Genomic DNA, 5278 nt, shown 5'->3' with positions numbered 1-5278 from the left:
ATCTCTGTTGGAGTTGAAGTTTACTTTCACGTTTCCTTGCTTTTTGGATTAGGCCCATATTGTCTAGGTTGCCTAGGTTTGTCTAGGTTCTGTCACTGGATAACAATTTTGCACAAAGAGCGCCTGCATTGTTGGTTTACTAACTGCACATAAAAATCCCACTGTTATGGGTTATGTCGCATCTGAAATAAGATTAAATAGAAACGCATGACTTTGAAGTTTAATGAAAGGATGCCATTTTGATCCTTCCGAAAGAATAGAAGTTTTTTTTTATTTTTATTTAACAATTCACCAGCAGCACTGGATATAAGCAGTACAGCATTTTAAACATATAACGTACAAAGCAGTTATCGCCATCTTTTTTTCGCTAAATGTGTCAGAGCTTAGGGATTTTTTTTTCCTCTCATTTTTTTTTTTCTTCCTCCCTTGAAGTTGGTCTCCCCTCAGCCACAAAGCGGGTTTCCATTGACTGATTCCAGGGAGCGTATTGATGGTTCCATAATTTGGGCACAGGAACACAAAAAGGCTGACCCCCGCTGGGCTCAGCACGACAGCCCAGTCAGCGGGGAGGCTTGCATTTATTAGCCTGGGAGAAGAGCTCCTGCAGAATTAAAGCACATTCACCCACCCATTGATCTCTGTCATGAAAACAATGCTCGCCTCCCTCTCTGGCAGCGAGCTCGGCACTGTGCGCGCTCTGAGGTAATTCGGCAGCCATAGAAAAACGGGATGGCTCACACCCTCGGGCTCAGAGCAAACGATTTTTTGTTTTTAAACTTAGAGGAATGGGATGAAAAAAAAAAGACATATTAGATTATCAATCCGCCTGTCTGACTGTATTACTCTGAGAACTGAGATGAATGATCTCTGAATGGGAATGTTGTCCAAGGAGCAGAAAGTGCTGCTTTGGATGAGTTTTGTGGCATTCTCAATGCACGTTTCAGCAGATTCAAAGACTTTCTCTGTTTTCCGTTTCTTGAAGTTGGCTGTAAATTTGAGAGCACCTGCTTCTCGCAGCATCAGATCAGAACAATGTATTGAATTGCTGTCGCCACCACAGTATCAATGTGAGCAATATTGCCATGTCACATCACTATTGTGATGTGACACTATTGTATTTCATAGCTTGATCTTTCCATTTCTGATTGTTAGTAGTACATATAGCTGAGACCAGATAAACATTGTATGAAATGTGAAATGACACATAACCCTTTTCTCTCTCTTCCTCACATAAAAGTCAAAGATTACTATTATAAAAACAAAAAGTTAGAATCACCTAATTTATTTATATTTTCTAAATGCTGGAAAAATGAGAGAGATAATTTTTCATTTTTAGGAAAAAAAAAAAAAAAATATATATATATATATATATATATATATATATATATATATATATATATATATATATATCAGCAAATATATATATTTGCTGAAATTTGCCTTTTAAACTGGGCATCCTTCTGCAAAAAATCTTGTGCTATTCCTTATAGATCTGGAACCTTATAGCTTTTAGCTTCATGAGGTTCACTGTCTATTTTTCTAACTGCTAGCTAGGAAAAAACTCTGGTTATACATTAAATAAGGGTGACTGCAAATTTGGGCAACATGTTCCAACACTTAGAGTCTACCCTCACCATCTTAGTTTCTGTTAATCCACTGATAATAGCCTTCATCATCTCCTAAAATACCAGAGAATCAGTCACAAGACACAAGCATTCCTTCAAGTATCTTAAGTCAAAGACACGTCACATGAAACATAGACAGATTAGTTTAACACTCCAGCGTTATACCCGCTTGAAAAAAAGTTTGATGCAAACCTTTTCTGGAAACCGTCTGAAACAATTATGTCTCGAGGAAGCTGCAGCGGGGAGGGAACCGCTCAAACCTCCCTTTGTGTCGGTGTTGGGTGTACACAACCCTGACTGTTGACCTGAGGAATTGTCAGGGCTTTGATGCTGCTTTCAGTGGCCAGCGTCCAATGGGAGAAAGGCTTTGCGGACGGCCCGGTCAACTCCTTACACGCAGGCCGCAGTGTCAACACACAAGGCTGGAAGACAGAAAATGTCACACTTCACATATAGTTGAAAGGAGCAGTGCATCTCATTATGCCACCTACAGCTGCTTTTGTCAGCTGGGGCTTGATGTGTGGAGGGGAAGTGCTCAGGGAGACGCCATGGCCTGGTATGGGGCCTGCTGCTGCCTCGTTTGAAGTCAGTGTTGGGACAAGGCCTTTCATATTTACAGAAAAAAAGGAAAACTCAAGGGAAGGCTGTGATTGGCAAACTGTTTTGTTGGTGCAATAAGTGGCTTGGGCTAAACGCTATTGCACCTGCCCCGCTCATCAACCCTCCTCACAGCCCCTGGAGTTTTTAAAAAAACAGTGCTTTGCATGCAGTTTTTTTTTTTTTTTCTGGCTCCTCAAACATGAAACTTCCTTTAATCTATTCTTACTCAAAAAACCATTCAAACATCTTACATAAATTATGCTCTTAGCATTAGAATCAAAGGCAAGCAGCAGCCCTCCTCATGTTGTCAGTGAGCTTTTTGATGGACAGATATTTTTTTAGGCTGGCTGTATGAGTGGCATATGTATTAGGATTCTAAAAGCGACTTTGAAACTCGGCTACATCCTTCGGTTACAGTTGGAACAATCTTCTACACTGTAACATCACTCTTTTAATTAATTCAGCATATATGAGAAATCCACTATTCCCTCTGTCTGATGTTGTAGATGGTTTAATAAGCCGAAACATTCAAGTGTGACAATAAAGCAAAAATCAAAAGATAGCAGAGTAGAAGCTGTCTTACCTTAGATACCTCCCAGCTGCTCATAAACTCTGTGTCATCTTATGAGCAGCTTCTTTATCTGTGCATGTTGACTTAGTGAATTTTTCAGACGCCTTAAATGTGACAAATCGGATGCAGTTTGTTGTTTTCTCTTTTACGTAATGCACACACGTATTCTTGCTTAAATCTATTCATCCTACTACTTTTTTTTTTAAACACTAATACCAACCATATGCCTCATCCCACTCCAAGTTCCACTCAGAAGTTGACAACCCTGCTGATACTTGTGTTTGTTTAGGCTCTGTGCCGTACTACACAGCGACCAATTCATCCAAAAAGACAGTGATGGATTTCGTGATACTTCTCATCATAACTTTTATCAAACACTTCAAAATTTTTAAGTCTACATCAGCCACTCCTAGTTAGCAGCATCTGTTTGATCCACACATGACAGCGGCATCGACCTTTACGTCAAACTCCCAGCATGAAAGCAAGTAAGCACATTTCACAAAATGTCAAACTTTTCCCTTCCGTGAAGGTATTAGACTTTTCAGTGTTAACGACGACTATAATCAAACAATCTTCTGCTCCAAATGCAGAATCTGTGTCTGCCATAGTGAGCACTTCAAATAATTTTCCTCCCTTTATTTGGGCTTTTTGCTGTTCATAATGGGTGGAATTAAAGGCCTAACTTTCCTTCCTCTTCCTCTTCCGCCTTTTCTTTAGCATTAAATCTATTTCATTGTCCAAGGGACTGTACGAAACGTTTGACAGGAAGAGGATCCTTATGGCACGTTAAATGCGCCTTGCACTTCAAATGAAAAGTTTGATCCCGCGTCCTTCCTCTTTGTTGCAAACGAGAGAAAGAAGATGTGGCGGTGCTGAATGGCACACCTCAAACCACCGTGGAAGCTCGTAGTCCCAGCCTGCCTTTGTGGAAAAGAAAAAGATGAAGAAAAAAAAAGAAAAACACACAAACAAACAAAAAAGAAGAGAAACAGAAAAGAGAGCACATTTCACTGTGAGTGTGTGCGTGTGTTTGGAGGGCGGGGTGGAGTGGGGGCAAATAGGCTCTCTTCTTATCTTTGTTCAAATAGCGTGGAAAGGGAAAGTCAGGAGCCACACAAAGAAGGGAGAGAGCAGAGTGGAAACAAAGCCAGGCACAAGATAATGACAAGGTCAAGTGTGTGCTCAATGGTTGAGTTCAGTCACAGAGAGATAAGGCTCAACTGCCTGACAAGGTGTGTGCAGCACAGGGGGAATGGCAGGTCAGCTAAAGCTCTGGGGATGCAACCATAATCTCCCAATACAGCTGTGTGGATGGAGAAACGAAAAGAAAAAAATAAACAGTTCAGCAGCACCATCTGCTGGAGAGATCTGCATGTTTACTGTCGGGTTCACAAGCACAGATTATTCCAAAACCCACAGCACGATACTGTAAAGTATCAGAATCTATAAATCGAGCCTGTGTATGAATCTATGTTTTGTTTCTGCCTGCTCCCTTCATTGTCAAACCTGATTCCTCCAGAATCAGGTTTGACAATAACAAACAGTTTGACAAGGAAAAATCCTCGTCTTCCTTTGAAGTGTGGAAATTGTGTTTTTTAAAATTATTCTTCTGTTCCTGAGGAGTTCTTCACTAGCTGTGGGGGTGGGGGGGGATTTAAAGAAGGAGAGCACAGAGATCCCTCCACCCATCCGAAGCCGAGCATGACATTAGGTTTGATTTCAAACGACAACAAATAACGAGCGAAAGGGCTACAGGCTCACAACTTACTCTCGCGGACCATAAAGGATAGGATTAGTTGAAGGCCATCTCTGATGTGTCAGTCATCTCCAGGAGAGGGGAGAAGGAGAACACGAGATAAAACGTCTTTTTGGTTAGGCCAGCAAAGTGAAAGAGGAGAGAAAGAGATGGAGAGATATGCTTCGATAGATCTCTGATACAACTGATCTTGATGCTGACCCTAATTCTGATCTGGAATTCTGATCTCATGCCTGGATGAAGGGACAGAGAGCCTTTAAGGGGTGGCGTTCGCACGAGAAAAAAAAAAGAAAAAAAAAAAAAGCCTTGGGCAGATACTCAGAGGTGGGCCGGGTCGGTGGGACGTCAGGAGGCACTTTGACCACTCGGAGCCTTGAAGTTAGGATGGGCAGAGATCCTGTTAAGTCTCAGCCAACACATTCAGGCTGAGGATGTGCTCTGAGAGGAGGCTCCAGGAGAGAGCGATTGAAGCAAACTACAGGGAACAGGCTGGCTCTGCTGCTGAGGCTGATAAAGGAGAGAGTCAGCAGCACTTTGCTCTGCTTCATTTGCCTATTTTAGATGCTACGGAGGCACTTTAGGGGAGAGGGGGAATGTTTTTTTTGTCTTCTTGATTGCTTGAATGAAAACCACAAAGTTGGTGAAATTTCAAATGATTCCAGACCTTGGCTTTCGCACCCCAGAGATTGCTTCTTTTGCGGGGAGATAGTAGAGAAGCTCCAATGA

The 5278-nt window shown here is 41.7% G+C and overlaps 1 long non-coding RNA gene across 1 annotated transcript in view; it reads right to left on the bottom strand.

The window, feature by feature from the left end:
- Positions 1–201: 201 nt before the first annotated feature.
- The window catches only part of LOC106941885 (uncharacterized), a 16499-nt gene continuing 11422 nt past the window's right edge, over positions 202–5278 (bottom strand). The window contains exons 2-3 of the long non-coding RNA XR_001423478.1: positions 3204–3205; positions 202–211 (exon numbers count right to left, since the gene is read on the bottom strand). This is a non-coding gene — a long non-coding RNA (uncharacterized LOC106941885). The remainder of the gene's footprint in view (positions 212–3203; positions 3206–5278) is intronic.

This window comes from Poecilia latipinna, unplaced genomic scaffold (genome assembly GCF_001443285.1).
Source record: "Poecilia latipinna isolate Pla-1442-1.1 unplaced genomic scaffold, P_latipinna-1.0 Scaffold3922, whole genome shotgun sequence".
Classification (NCBI taxonomy): Eukaryota; Metazoa; Chordata; class Actinopteri; order Cyprinodontiformes; family Poeciliidae; genus Poecilia; species Poecilia latipinna.
Note: the sequence above shows the minus strand (reverse complement) of the source record. Positions and strands in the feature narration are given on the sequence as shown.